The sequence below is a fragment of the Coccinella septempunctata genome, chromosome 5, assembly GCF_907165205.1.
Source record: "Coccinella septempunctata chromosome 5, icCocSept1.1, whole genome shotgun sequence".
NCBI lineage: Eukaryota > Metazoa > Arthropoda > Insecta > Coleoptera > Coccinellidae > Coccinella > Coccinella septempunctata.
In genome coordinates, this window is record NC_058193.1 from 35,740,191 (window position 1) to 35,757,096 (window position 16,906).

Here is a 16,906-nt window from a genome sequence, read left to right on the forward strand (position 1 = left end):
AATCGACTAGATTTAGTCCTCAATGGGCCGTAAAATACCAACACTGCACAAACATGCTACCTTTCGCTTATCTATTGTCGAAAATAATCGAAGAAAAACATTAATTTTTCAGCCCCTTCTTTCACGCCAACCGATCTTTATCGGTCGCTGTATGGTACATGTGTGTAGGTTTCGTTTTAGTAGTCAAGCGCCAATTGTTTGCCATTTTCTGTCACCGCTATATGTTCTTTTGTCCTATTGTCACTGTATCAGGTAAACCAAGATAATCATCTGTTTTGTGAGACGGCACTTTGGCGTTTTCAATCTGGTATAAGCGGGATATGTGGTGGACTCGATAGGTACTATTCTCCAACACAATGCTGCATGGGTAATGCTTAAAAAATTACATTCGAGAATTAGAATAAATATAGACACTTAGATTGTGAAGTGTTGATTGACCTTTGTACAATGGATTTTCCTGTAATATAAAAATATTAATTTGAGAATAGGTGGCAACATTAGATTAATCTATGGTGGCAACTTTGTAAATGCGGGCCCATCTTCTAGGAAAATTATCGTAGATCTAAATATATTCTGAAAGAGCAACTCTTCTTGTAATAAATCTGGAAACTTCATCCATTTCGGCACAACCGTTCGTTCTTTAGAAAGTTTTAACTGGCTCGATGTAATGGATAGGTATAATTCATATGTTCGTATTCTGAAGACCTTCAAGTGTATTGATGAGCTTCATCTTTGTACACTCCATTGATCAGTTCCTTTTAATGAGGTCTAGTTTGCGTGGATCTATTTAGTGAAAAAAGGACTAAGTAATTTTTTGTTGTCACTCTTTTTTGTCTTTTGGCTTAAACCATGTAATTAATTTTCTGTTGTATCATATTATCATTCAAAATGAGGTCTCATTGACCCTCATTGAATAGAGTATAGATTAATAGTATACAGTTTCCGAGAAATATAGCAACATAAGACATCGTTTGATCTTACCGCTCATCTATTCCAGAGCAAACTATACCCGAAATGATCGACAGCATGATTGCTATTGACAAATAATCAATGACTGGTCGTCATTACAGTGCCATTCTCGGCAATCAGGACCCGATTACGATGAAATATGACGAGTAGATGCAGACATCCTGCAGACATCATCCACCGATTATATTTTCATTACATCTGACAAAATATCCAGACAAGGCATCCAACGCCTTTAAGGTCATTATCTAGTAAATAATAAAAATGATCGGACGTATCGTTAGCTATAAAACGCTACAAATTACAGTGAAGAATCGACCACTCATGAATAAGGCATGAATCTGCGGAATATGACCGTACGATTAACAGTTGAATACTAAAGACTGGCAGGAAAAATGTCCTCTGACGTGACTGTCTTGAAGAAAACGTAGAGGGTGGTTAATTTATTGGTATTGACACTATTGTTAACTACGCCTATATTATGCATACTGATACGGACCCCACGTAGGACAGGTAATAATTTATAATTTGATAAAGATTTCATCCTGTATATCCTGCCATCTTCCTTCTTGATATTCTGTTAACAATCTCGAATTGTCGCTGGAATTATGCCCAAATTGAAATATTGTTCTGTCTTCCACCTACCTGGAGTCACACCTCAGTGAAGTTTCCAGGCATACAGTTATTTATATTGTTTTTCTCGAGAAATTTAAAGCGAAGATGCTTGGCGATAATTTCCCTTGTATATTAATATTGATAAAAAATTTCACTTACTTCATGTATTCCATGCTTGTAAGTTCGGAATTTGGGAAAGTATGAAACATGTATGTAACTCCCTTTGATTATATGAGGATATATTGGAAAATTCTTAGCCTACTATAGAACCAAACTAAATTACAACGTCAAAATATTTTATTACTCAACATATTCTCCACTTAATTGGATACATTTATTACAGCGAACCTGCAACGTCTCTAGATCTTTCAAAAGAAATGTTTCTTCTTGCTCTGCAAACCAGACCTCCACAGCTTTTATTACCTCCTAGTTGGAAGAAAGTTTACGACCTTTTAAACTTTTTTTCAGTTGAGGAAAGAGATGATAGTCGTATGAAACTAAATCTGGTGAATAAGGGGGGTGTTCTAGTAATTCAAACCCTAAATCACGAATTTTTTGCATGTCAACATGAGGTTTTTGTGCAGGGGCGTTGTCCTGCAAAAACAAAACACCCTTGGATAGCTTTCCGCGTCTTTTCTCCTTAATTCCTTTCAGTAGAGTGGTCAGTTATGTCGAATAGTGATCTCCGGTTACTGTTCTACCCTTATCCAAAAAATCAATGATGATGACTCCATGGAAATCCCAAAAAACTGAAGCAAGAACTTTTCCAGCAGATTTTTGGACACGAAACTTCTTAGGTCTTGGAAAACCAGAGTGTCGCCATTCCATCGATTGTTGCTTTGTTTCTGGATCGTAGAAATGTACCCAAGTCTCATCCATACTAACAATTAGGTTTAAAAAGTCTACATCGTTTTCAAATCGAGCACAGATCGAACGCGATGCTTCTACCCTTGCACGCTTTTCGTCAACATTCTAACATTTGGGGAACCATTTTGCAGCAATTTTTTTCATGTCCAAATTGACGTGATCTATATGATGAACGCGTATGTATAAAATATTCAGTGCTTCAGATTTCCGTTTCAGCCCAATTCGACGGTCTGATAAAATCATGTCGTGAACTGCATCGATATTTTCGGGGATTGACACAGAAACTGGCCTTCCCGATCGGTCATCATCTTCAATGGTAAATTTACCTCTTTTGAAGCTTGCAGTCCAATTTTTCACGGTAACATACGAAGGACCTTAATCACCAAGGGTATTAAGTATATCTTCGTAAATCTGCTCACCTCTTAACCCTTAACAGGTACTTGATGATGGCTCGATACTCCAAGTTTTCGATTTTCACAATTTCGGTGGACATCTTCTTTCTTTCAATTTATTGCGTATCTCTGGTTTAATTTTTTGACTTCAAACTTCACACTGACACTTCTAATGAGTTATTGTTCGTTGCTATGGTAACGCAATATATTTTTTTTATGCATGGAACTGGTCTAGGCTAACTAGATATCAATACATCTTCGTACGTGAAGGTATCGGAATCTTCCTTGCCTAGTTTCCCAAAATACAGAATGAAAACTTGATATTTCTCTTGGGAACTCTCTTCATTACAATGATTCTCGACTATCGATAAATGGGCATTCATAAGTTTGATCATTTTCAATTCAGTAATGAAAAACTGACTTCGTTGTTTATATCCCATATTTCGCCTTTGAAGATTGTGAACATAATGAATTCCATACGGAATTGAGTGATTTCTTCATCTCTCCCATGAAAATACCTAGAATACCTCCAGAAACCGAACGTTCCAAATTTCGAAGAAAAAAATTTAGGTGTCCATTTAAGAAGATCAGGTAGAATTCCAATCGACACCAAACAAGGCTGTCAAAAACGCCGAAGAAACCGAGCTATTACAGTAATCTCCGAATTAACATGAAGTTAAATTAGATTTTCGACGGATTATACATTACTCAAAAGTCAACTTTAAACGAAACCGGCTACTTGTGAAGTATGAAATCCATCCCGTGCTGTTTTACAGCACTAGTGGCCAGACGCTTTGTCTTCTATCGATCTATCTAAGGCTGAGAACCCACTAATAGGTCTTCAACCATTTATTTCTGTTGGCATTCAGTATAAACGCGTCAATCAATGCTAACTCCTACTCTCTTTATCGGTTATTTCTCTAGAAGCAGATAATTCATTAGAGAGAAATGTACCAACCTGTCCACCTAACAAAGTTTTGAAAAAATCAAATAGGTGACTAGTTTTAAAAATGGATTGATTTTTTCTATGATATGATTGATCATTCCGAGCTTCAAATAGGCGCAAACTGAATCAGTCACGTTTCTAGAAAGCTTTTTTCTGTCGTCATATCACACAAATTCAGGCAAAAAAACATAGTGACCAAGGTATGGTTGGAGTCTGTCCTTATCCTTTTTATATGGGTACTAGAATCATAGATGAGGGTTCCAACCCAAGAACATTATTTATCTTCATCTGTCACCGATGGATTGGCGATACCCTATGTATAACATGAACAGACCTTATAGAATATCTGCAGGAGGTGCTCCTTATAAATTCACTCATATAAGAAAACGTAGGTATGCACCGATGAAACAGTGCTGATATTCTTGGGTTCAGAAATCAGCCTAGAAGGTTTACTAACTTGAATCAATGGAGTCAACGTTCAACTTCAAGAAAATCTTTTTTGAGCTGGGCTTGGTTTCCAGATATATCTTGTAGTCCAGTCCCAGCTTTAAGTTTCTGAGGACGCAAACGAAGAAAGATGGAACGTTTGGGATTAACTCGTCCTTTTTGATCTTTAATATGGTATTTAGTTATTTGATTTATTGCACAGTTTAGTATTTTCTTTGTGGGCTTAAATACTTCTAATAAATCCAGATTAGTGGAACTCCAATAAGGGATTTTATGTGGCTGTTATTTAGAGGCCAAAAGATGCTGTGAAGTCCTCTATGCATAATAATAATAATAATGGTCCATTCTGTGTGTTTACAGGTTTTTAATAACTTTTTAAATTGAAATATGTTCGCGTTTCCGAGAAGTTTTGAATCATTGCCATTGGGGTTGTAATTGAGAAGGATGTTTTATGTTTTTTCTTCAGTTGATGGCGCTGATATGAAAAAAATGTTGAAATTCTAAGAAGATTGGAAAAATATTCAGTCCAGTCTACCCATAAATATGCTAAGACTCATCATTATTATTTATGGCTAGATACTGAGAAGAAATAGAAGAACTACTGTTATTAGTACTTAAAATTTGAAACCACCTTTTGAAATGAGCTGCCCACTCACTCATGTTGTCATGAAATTATCTCCTAAAAGACGTTAGAAAAATGAAGTAAGTAAAACATTACAAACTTCACTTTGAATTCTGAAAATATTAATTTATTTTTGTATATCGACACATTTAGGAAGATTGACTTATTATTGTGTAGTGTATGATGTGCGGTAGAGGGTAAGGTAATCTTTGATATTTTTAACATTTTTTGCAGTGGTATGTACTTATATAAAGTTTATACCCCCGGAAAAAACAAGTAAAATTCGATCTTCAAATTGAAACAGTATTTTTCCTCAAGTTTATAATGATTTGTATTGAAAAATTATGAATAATTTATATAAGAATGCTCTGTTGACGGCAATTCCGAATTAAAAAAGAAACGACGAGGATGGGATTCGAACCCACGCGGGCAGAGCCCATTGGATTAGCAGTCCAACGCCTTAACCACTCGGCCACCTCGTCTTACATAAGAAAGTAGAGTTTTAGCATCACAATAACAGAATTTTCTTCATCTACACTAATAAAATAATATAAATATATTGAAATGATTTAAACCGCGTCCCAAAATTCTGGAACAAAGTGTAATTTTTCATCATTTTAATACCGTTTCCCTTCCCGAGAAGTAGCACTATACCAGTTTTTTTCGTATTTCTTTAGATTTCAATATGAAATTGCAAAAAATTTAAAGTCTCATATCAAATATGCTCATTATTCTCTATACTAAATACTTAATACTAAATTTTCACTAATCATTTTCCAGATGACCTAAATGAAATAAGCTAACACAAAACATGAAGCCGAAGTGGCACTTACCCATTCATTTCCTTATTTCATACTACAACAATGGAAGTCTTCGGAATCTGCCCCTATTATTGTTATTTAGGGATAGAATAGATACACTAAACAGTTAACACCTAGTGGCTTCAGGCACACACAAACTTAAAACAGAAATATTGATTTATTATCCCAAATCTGTTGCTATAAATAGCTCGAATTCTGAATGGGAAGAGTCCATCCTAAATTAGAGGTAATTAGTGTTAAAATGAAAGGTATCCAATAAATAACCAGAACTTGTTAACATCGTCACAGCCTCATTGGATCTGTTTGTTCCCGAACAGGTAGATTATTAACTTTTTTAATCTACTGTTTTATCATGCTTTCGTTTGACAGGGGGACTACAGACTTCTTGGGATTATTTCGGACCTCACAGAAAAAAAAACATGGAATTGAATTGAAACACAGAACAGCTATTTGCATTCGAAAGAAACAGTTTATTATTTGTACTGGTAGAGATCATATTTTTTCAAATTCAAGAATTGAAAGAACAAGGGAGGTAAATGAGAGAAATCTTCATGCTGAAACTAATCGTAAAAAACAGAGACTGCAAGAAGTAAATACATAATAACAATAGGAAAATTCTTTCTAGAGAATTGCCGGAAGATGGTACCTGTACTACAGAGGGTGCCACAAAATCCATAATGAACCAATGACTTCTGCCTTAATCCCATCTATTGCATACCATGCGACCCATTATACTGATACGAACAGAAGCCAACTGAGACAACATTTCAGAAAAAAATCCTTTAAAATTCTAAGGGCTGCTTTAACAGTAGTTAAACGTTAACTGATCACCAACCCTTCGGTAATCCGTCGAAGATAAGGTAGGTAACTACTGAAGAGATTGTTTATGATATTGAGAAAGATTCGTAAGGATGAGTTTTTGAAAAGTTAAGTTTTGGGAATGTCCCCTCACTCCCCTTATTGTTATTTCTGGATATCAACAAACAATTTGGTGAATTTAGCTCATTCAAAATCCCCTACATATAAAATTTCATTTGTGTTCGACAAAACTTGATAGAGCAAGAGTGTTAGGTTAATAAATGAAGTTTCCTCATATTTTGAGCTTTATAATCATGTTCTGAAGAAAATCCGAGTTAAATTTAAACACCTTATATAAAATAGACGATAAAAAATTTCAAATTGACATAGTAAATGAATCCCACATTGAATGTGTTCTAGATTATGCAGATAACTATTAAAATTTCTTTATCTTCAGTAAATCATTTGTTTTTGAGTTTTTTTATTTTTACCTTTAATATTGGAGGGAAAAATGAAGCCCATCAATGTCTTTCTTCGAATATATTCATGAGAGAGTCCAGAAAAACTTAACGACATTGAAATTTATGTACAGTTAGAGCAGGTGTTCAAGGAACGAATTAATACATTCAAAGTAATTACGAGGCCCAAACACTTAATTACATTCCAGAGAAATAACATATTTTACGTCCCATATTGCAATAAAACAGCCATTGTTGAAGTACTCATATATGTCAATTAAAATCGTTCACAACACGGCGATCGTTCCCTTAATTAAAGAACAACCAACATAGCTCCTAACCCCCACGGAAAATAAAGCAGTTAATTAAAGAATAACACAAAAACCGCATCCCCATCAGGTCCGGTAATTATCGCGGCCAAGAAAACACTTAAAACTCCAATATATGGTTAATTCGAGAGACAACTTTACGAGAGTAATAATTATTTCTGAAACAAATGCGTTATAAAATGGCGCCCAGGTGATAATAGGCCTCATCAAAAACACACTCCGATTTTCGTGAGCATCCACTTCAAAATTGTATTTGTTTAATGCCCATCTTCGCTGCGCCAGACTGTGATGATCAGAGTTGGGATACCTCAGCTCCTTCACATTCAAAGGGGACTTTGAATTATTATGGTAATTCTCCAGGCCTACTCTGTTTGAAGATGTAAATTGATAGGAGAAGTGGAGGAGAGAGAGAGAAGAAAATATTGTTTATTGGCTTGGCCCTGGCACAACCAACTATACAGGGTGGTGCAACGTAAAACACCTCGACTTTCCGACTTTAAAATGAAACCCCAACCCCTTTATTTTGAATAGGGATGAGGGGTGTTGCGATGACCAATTTTGAAGATCGTATCGAGTACAGTCTGATCCTAAAATTTCGCTTCGAAATATCCATCGATAATGAAGTGACAGGTGAAATACTGGAAGAGTACTTACTAAAAAATTTCACAGTCGAGTTGGTTCAATTCTTGATTTTCTCCTGCGTCGATTTCACGTGGTCACCCTGTATAACCGAAGGCCTGTTTAATATGTATAATGGGAATTCGGGAATGCATTGTCGAATGGGGTGTTTAGAGTTTATTTACCTGGCGTTTTTCACTCGGATTGAAATTACCCCTTTTGGGTATTTATTTTATGCCTCATAAAATATGCATGATGGTTCCAAATTGGAAAAGAAGGAATGGAAGGATGGTGTTTATGGAGTGGCATATCCCTGTTATTTATTGCCAGCCTATAATAAGCTGTATTTAGTTGACCGAGATCTCTCTGTACGCAGCCACTTAAAATTTTTTTAATATGATGTTTAAGTGGTAAAAGCTGGTTCGTGAAAGTTGACGAGAGGTACGTATAACCAAAAAAGGTTGAATTATTCCTTTCGTCGCATCGATGATGCTGGGAAATCCTATCTTGAATAATGACACATTTTGAAATGCCATATTTCGGTTTTTTATTTCATTATTCTCTTTTCAATTTTCAAATTCATGGAATTACTATATTTACATAAAGAATAGAGACATTAGATCACTGGTGAATTATACTGGATATATAATAATATATTTCCGTCAACTGTCATTAAGAAATCTTTTCTTTTACCTTCTTCTTATATTTTTCTCCTGAAAAAACTCTAGGGGTCAAATTACATGGTGGATGCTAAATTCCTCACTGTTAATTTCGGTATCTGAACATTCAATCATAATTAGCCCTAGTTGGAATTGGGCGAAAAGGATAGTTCTAATAAAGTCAAACAAGTTGTATTTAATAACCATTTAGGTAAAAAGGGGCCAAATAGATATATATTATAAAACCATTAAAAACCTAATATATTATGGCCTGCTTAACAACAGGCTATGTTCCTTAGTTATTAAAATTATTTTGAAATACGACTAACGAAACGCCTGCTCGTAAATATAGTTTTTTGGTGTTCCAGTGGCGTACAGAATTTTTTTCGGGTAACATTTCATTCTTCCATCTGCCCTAAGACGAAGCTCATTATAATAAGATGTATAATTTGATTGAAAAGATTAAAATTAAGTTTTTTCAGTCGAATAATACTGGATTCTTGCGATGTACAGGCTGTCCCAAATACCATGCCCAGTGAGTGGATCTCGGAAACTCGGAAAAAATGAAATTTTGACGATTTCGGAAAGTTTTCATACTTTTTTTGTCTTTGAAGTTACTAATCTGAAACACGAACCTTCTACAGGCACTTTTTACGTAGAATCCACTGACCGGCTCAAAAAATGTTTTCCTCTTCTAGATTTCGAATTATTAGGCAAACTTTTGGTTTTTAAATGCGAACATTTATTGAATTTGTCATTTCTGAATTGGAAAAAATCGTTTGTCGCTTGATAAAACAGCCTGTAAAAGGTTCAAGTTTGAGATCTGTGACTTCAAAGACAGAAAGATTATGAGAATAATGAATAATCAAAAATTCTAGTGAAGAAATTAACTGTATCTTCATTTCTTGCTTCGTTTTTCATTACCTCTTCAATGATATCTGAAAGAATAATTTTGACAAAAATCATCAGACTTTTACTGGTTGATTTGAGCTCTGTGAGATGAAGACACATCAAACATTTCGGCTACTCAAGCTTTGAAATAAAATAAATCAATTCTAGTTAACTGAATCAATCTGACAATTGAGGGAAAGCTGATAAAAAGAATAGAAAGACTTGAAAGAGAATAAAAACACTAACTTCTTTGTCCTCTGTATATATATATGATATAATCAGAATCTTGGGTGTGTAGACCACTTTATTTCTCAGCAAACCAAGATCTGACGTGTCGAACTAACTATAGTTCTTCATCAGGGCTACAATTAAAAACAAAAAACAATGAGAGACACGCCAAAAGTAGTGAACCACAACAAAGTAGATGTATACATGTATAAACAAAATAGAATTACAATAAAGCAATAAGAAAAAAAATACGAAAAATTTACCTTGATCTAAAATCTAAAATATCTAAAATATTCACAAAACCATAGGTCATCATGTGATGACCTATGATCCTTAAAGGCTCCATTAAACCATTCAATGTCAGACGAGAGAATATTATTATCACAATTACTGAACAAACGAATAATTCTCCAGACAAACAGCAACAAATGATATCTGTGTTCTGTGTTCGCGTTTTTATCGTTGTTGTTGTTCTGTGTTTTACTTGTTTGACTAAACCTTGTTGTTGACACATATCGGTATCATTTGTTGCTGTTTGTCCGGAGAATTATTCGTTTGTTCAGTAATTGTGATAATAATATTCTCGTGTTTGGCATTGAATGGTTTAATGGGGCGTTTAAGGATTGCCATCACATGATGAACTATGGTTTTGTGAATATTTTGGTGATTCTTAGATCAAGGTAAATTCTCGTATTTTTTTCGCCTTCTCCTATATATGTTTGCTTCATTGTAGTTCTATCTTGTTTATACATGTATATATCAACTTTACTGTAGTTATATTTTAGTGTTTTAGACCTTTCATCACTTTTGGCGTGTCTCTCATCGTTTTTTGGTTTTAATTGTAGCCCTAATGAAGAACTATAGTTAGTTCGTAACGTCAGATCTTGGTTTGCTGAGAAATAAAGTGGTCTACACACCCAAGATTCTTATTATATCATATTAAATGAGAATATATTATCACAATTATAGTTTGTCTCGGGATTTATGTTGGATACTGGTTTTATGACTGATATTGTACTAGTCTGTGCTAATCATTAACGATATAAGAATCATTTAGGTGAATTTTTTTGTCATACTTCAGAAAATAAATGTAAATATCAAAATTCCATAGCCTACTAGAAGAAGGCTAGATAGAGCACTACATGCCATATGATTCGTTTAAGCCGAGTAAGTTAAGGGTAGTTTTATATGTTGTGAACGATTCGTACGTTAAGAAATTGTGAATTCTGCAACCATCCTGTGTAGGACCATTGTGAAATCCGTATAATATAAGCAGTTTCGTGATAAAAATTCGGAGAAGCATGAAAGTGTGGATTTCAATTACGTATGTGTCAAAATTGTGGCAAATCTCCCCTGAAGTACTCGCATCAGTGTCAGACTACAGTGGATTCTTGTGATTTCGATAAAACGTGGACACGGATGCTGCGCCACTGTGATGGGCCTCGAGCCAAGGAAGAGAAGGCCCTGAAAAGGAGGCAAAAGCAGGACAGGTAGATGAAGTTCCGAGAGATAAGTATGGGCGGTAGGTGTGTCGGATCCCCACAATTTGCAGTAAAAGGGGGTTCTTGGAAGCGCCAGGGAACCGGCGTGGTCTATACAGAAATGCACTCCGCGTGGCCTCTAGAGTCCCTGGCTATTGATAAGGCCACAATAATGTCATCATCATTAGGGGACACCGTGTGAAATGCCCCTGTCCGATTCCACAATTGTCACCAGCTTGCGTTGCGGTCGCCAACGGTTATAATGAAGTCTCAATGGCATTGACGTACCGGTGACGTTTTTATGACGTTTCTACCTTTTCCGAGTTGCGACCGACACGATTTTTTTCTTTAGTAACCGGAATATTCGAGTATTTTCATTTCGTGGATGTTACAAACAAATCTAGGTATAAGGAATCAGCCAGTTCATTACAGAAACGTTTGATCACTGAAAAAAAGTTAAATCATTTCATGTAACGTTGATTTTAGGATTCAAAAAGTAACACTGCAGATTTTATTGTTGTTTCAAGCTGCTCAGCATGTATTGTATATTTGTATGACAGGAAAACCAACTACCTAATTCACTAGTTCACCTGGCATTGACTCTGAGGACTTTGCTTTATTGCTGCTCCGACTTCAGAAACCCCTGAAGAAATAGCCAAATCTCACGCATAGCCAATTCACCTTACTCTATTAGAGATTACCATAAACCATAACATCAAATTACCTATACAAAAAAGAGTTTCCTAGAGAGAGAAAACACCGAGAGAAAATCACTCTGGTAAAACTTCAATTTACATACAAATCACAAGCCAACTAAAAAAATGCTATGGACGAGAAACTTGGAGGAGGCTGAAGGTAACATCCTTGAAGCCATACCAGATACTGGAGATCATTAGAATTCTGGTACTGTAGGCCGAGCAGCTCAGATAGAAGGTGCAATAGATCGCAGTGCAATGCAACCCCCCTCAAAATCTACAATCTACTCATGCAAAAGTCCATATTGTGTTCACTATGTTGCTCCTAGCTTCATCTTGATGGCGTCATATGATTCCACTTCTACATCGTTCAACGATTACTATACGCAGTCAGGAACCATTGATCTATAGCTTTTGATGGTGATGGCTTTGGCCTTTTAGATATCAAAATGTAACTTCTTGTGGATGCATTGTTACCTGTTTTATCTCAGTAGGGTTAATGACAGACAGCCACCCATTCAAAACAGCACCTCGTTGGTAAAGACCATTATTTGACCAAAATAAGTATCTTCTCCTAAACGAAGCCTTACGAATGCCCACAGTCATTGACTTTAAGCTTCTGGTTGCAATCCTGAGGCTAAGTCTGCCAAGTTGAAGTATGTGAATTTGGTAACTGAAGGCCATTTAACATGAGTCACCAAATAGATACAACATATTTGACAGACGACGACAAGAAAACCTGGCTGCCACAGCCTCCAAGGATTGCCACAATGAAGTGTTCTTCATTTGGAAGTGCTGCCTAATAATGTTAGTTACCATTTAACATCAGCGACTAAATAGGTAACAACATATTTGACAGACGACGTCAATGAAACATGGCTGCCTCAGCCTGCCAACCATAGGTTCTTATAGAAAAGAAGAATGGAAGAATACTATGCAAGTTTTGAATATTGACCAAGAGAGTGTAGCAGAGTGTAGTATTAACAAAATGTCGCCTTTCTTTCAGAACTGTGGTCGAGTTGAAAGGTGCTTATCAGCATCGACAGGAATATTTCATGCGAATTGCTGCGGAGCCCGAAGAAGAAACTAATCCCACCTATTAAATCTGATTAGCCAGTTCCTTCACCTTTCTCGCCAACGAAATAGATGAGGCAGAACAGAACGGAGCTGGCAATTTTCACTTTGGTTCTTCTAGTTCGTGATGGATGATAGAGTTGACATGGAAATTGTTAAAACGCCTGTCTGGTTTGCTCTCCAAATTACAGCACTTAGCTCTCATGAAACGTAATCATCCTTCAGCCGACCCCGATAATTTGCTATTGAGAAATTTCAGAATAAATAGTCCTAAATTAGGCGTAGTGCGAGAGAGAGAACGGGAGATATACGATAACCTGGAAACGATGATGATGGCAGTAAATAATAAATTATTTTATTTCGAATGTACACCTCTATTTGGATAAGCAACGGGCAGGATATAATTAAAAGCGATAAATCTCGGCCGTGTGAAAAACAAATAAAAATCGTGACCTGTGAGTTCTCCTTTAAATGGGATCGTAATTATTGGGCAACTGACTATACACATCTACTTCATTATCGTATCATTTGAATGTGGGTATGGCGCATTATGGCACTCAATTTTCAAAGTAATACCCTTCTTTTTCAGTGAAGGAGAATAATTGTATAAGGTCATTATGATTTCCAATTCTAGAATAGAATGGAAAACCATAATACTCTTTATAAGCATGAAAATGCTGGCCAAAATTTGAAATATACCTTACAATAAAATATACACAAGATAGGTTTTAGCTATCTTTTATCTTTTATGCAGACAGGAATTGAATTCTGAAAAAAGTACCACCCGGAGCAGGATTCGAACCTACGACCCCCTGATTACCGGTCAGGTACTCTGAGGATAGTGGTTTCCAGACAATGCAGAATGATCCTCACGTCATCCTAGGTAGCTCAGTTGGGAGAGTACCTGACCGGTAATCAGGGGGTCGTAGGTTCGAATCCTGCTCTGAGTGGTGCTTTTTTCAGAATTCAATTCCTGTCTGCATGCTGCTAAAACCTTCCTTACAATAAAATATACGAAAGAAGTTGGAGCACTTGCATAGCTACATACCATCATCTTTGTTCTGGAAGAGGAACTAGCTGCTATAGATATTGAAGCATCCTAGCGCGTGCTAGCATTTAGTTTAGCGTTCTTTCTGCATCGAGGTGAAAGTTCTGTTGCTCTGATAAGGAACAAGAAGTATAACCTTATAGTCAGCAATAAAAAATTGCAAGAACCCTCAGCGCACATGAAAAATCAGAATGCTTTTCCTTCGCACTTTCTTTGTAGCCACGAAGTGACCTCGTCTGTCATCATCGCCCACGACACAGAAATAGAAACTTATTATGCAGGAACGTACATTAAAATGATAATGGGTTAATTTACGTTCAGCAAAAAACGAGACACATTATGAACACCAACGACAGCGCCGCACCAACAGTTTGGTACGAATAAAGTTGTTACACGTTATAATCTGTAAGCCGTGACAAACGCGACAACGAGATAAGATCTTGAAGTCGTATTTAAATCGCAGTGACTGTTTTCGAGTCTCCTTTATACCTCCAAAACCATGCGGACGATGTATTGGTTCTGCAGGGCTTGCGAGTATCGTATTCCGAGGCGACATGCTGCAAACCTTCTTGATAGTCGTACCTACAATTGGATATAAAAAAGTACACACAGGGTGTTTACCACAAGTCTGGAGAATACAGCGGTTGTGGTAAAATGTTTCACTTGAGCCTTCCTAAACATTTTACCATGAACTTTTTGCTTTCGAATGATTCTCTTGGATTTCAATTATACATAAACCCTACTTGTTGAGTTACCCCATGTGATTCAGGAAGCGCTTCTTGCATTTGACTCGAGTAATGCCTTAAATTCTTTATCTTCGAGTTTTTTTGGCTGTCCGGAGAACTAAAATCTCCCCAAATGCTATTGAGTTAACACATACAGGATGAGTCTTTGACTCGTACAGATATTTCAACAGTAGATTCTTGAGGTCGAAAGAAACACTTTTTCCCTATATGATTTTTTCCGAATCGGCTCGGTTTAAAAGATACAGGCTGTTGAAAAACCATAAAAAATATTATTTTCACTTCTATCTCGCAAACTACTTCATGGAATGAAATGAATTTCGGAATATAGTTTTTCATTCATTTGATGAATTTTTCTCGAACACAAGATATCACCCACGTCTTCCAGTTTTCTCAATTTGTTCATTACGTACCATAAAAATACCGAAAATTCATGAACCCAACTCTTAAAACTAAGTAATTTCAAAATGATTTGATCCAAAAGATTGAAAGTCTTCCAGTATCAAGTACCTATCAAAGCAGGGATGACTTCCTTCGTTAACCCTCTAATACCCAAGTCCGCCTTGAGACTGGTTGCATATAAGTGGATACAAAATTATTCTGCCCATGTCCGCCTTCAGTATAGGTTCATTTTGTGAGAACAGGTGTTAATGTAAATCAGTTAACTATTTGCGAAAAAAAGATGTAGATTACATAAGCTAATTTGAAACTATACGGAAATAATTATAAATTATAAAAAAGGAAAAAAAACTTGGGCATTAGAGGGTTAAAGTTTGAAACGGTTTATTATACCACGTGTCAATCCTCTCGCCTAGACAAATCCCAATTCTAATTCATTAATCCAACGTACACAAAGACCTAACACCGCCCACAGACCGCAGGATATTTTTTCGAATCTGATAGGATAAAAAGTCAAATTCAATTAATCTTTTACCTCCATACCACACCCCTTCCCTGTTGGGTATGGCCACAAAGAGTAATCAATTACGTTTATTATCTACGTCTTGCTGTTGTGGTTATTGTACACTTAAACGCCATTTAGATCGATTGGCGATTGTATTCATAGGACTAGATTCAGTTGCTGCAATTAAGATTTGGATTAGCCGACTTCCTTATCTTACACCCAAGAGGGAACGGTTTCAAATTACGCCCATCTATTCGTGAAAAGTGACATAAAATGTGCCTGAGAGTCATCAAAGTATCAGTTTCCGCGATACAGTGGGTATTTTCTTGAAGCACTTTGAATTGCACGACAAATCCTGAAACACGACAATTGCCATTGTTAACAGTCAACTAACTTCCAAATTTCATTCTTCTGAATTGCTCCATATAGAAGATAACAATAACAACATTTTCCTTAAGTTGAAAAAGATAAGAACGAAAGACTTCCCTTGAATTTGGTTGAGGCCAGCTGCATCATTTCAGAAACACACTAAATACAAGAAATAATTCAACTATGACGAGGTGTTCATATTTTAAAGTCACTCAGTTGTTATACGTTATACATCTGATATATAACTCGTCAAATTTCCTTCTTGGAATCGAAAGGGATGATGTCTCAATCAACGAAATCTTTGTGCGACAGTCAAAATATACATTTCATTAGGTGGAATTTTGTGATTTCCATAACAATAAGATCGTTCGTCCTCGGATTGTATACGGCCAGTTAAACGTCCATAATTCAGCCGTGTAATGGACACTTTTCCTGCGAACCATCCTCATGAGCAAAGAAAGGAACTCGTGACAACTCTATTCCACATCTCATATCGTCCTTAAATATCTCGCATAATATTTTATCCGGCCATATTGTGTTCACTGTCCTATCTCGGCTATTTATCTCCACACCTACGTATGCGTAAGTGGCACCAGGTCCCTGAAAATTAATTTTCAAAATCCGTTCCTTCCATTTGTGCCTCTTTGTGGGCAACCATTCACGTTTCTCTCGTAATATTCATATAAATATCCCATTATGGTCACACTATTTCTCTTGATTATGATGTATATTTTATTTGTTCCCTCTGTTGGGATATATTGCCACCGCTTATTCACCACCGACTGTGGTGAATACTCACACACAGTTACAACAATTATGACAACTGCTTTAAGTTTTAATCAGCCGTATTCAAACACACGAGGTTTAATATTGAATGAAATGAAGAGACGAGGCATCAAGTGAGCAACATAGTACAGTATAGTGTTGGGGTTCCG

At 36.2% G+C, this 16,906-nt stretch overlaps 1 non-coding gene across 1 annotated transcript; it reads right to left on the bottom strand.

Moving 5' to 3' along the window:
- Nucleotides 1-5,255: 5,255 nt before the first annotated feature.
- Trnas-gcu lies at nt 5,256-5,337 on the bottom strand. The gene has a single exon. It is a non-coding gene; the product is annotated as a tRNA-Ser (tRNA).
- Nucleotides 5,338-16,906: the final 11,569 nt, after the last annotated feature.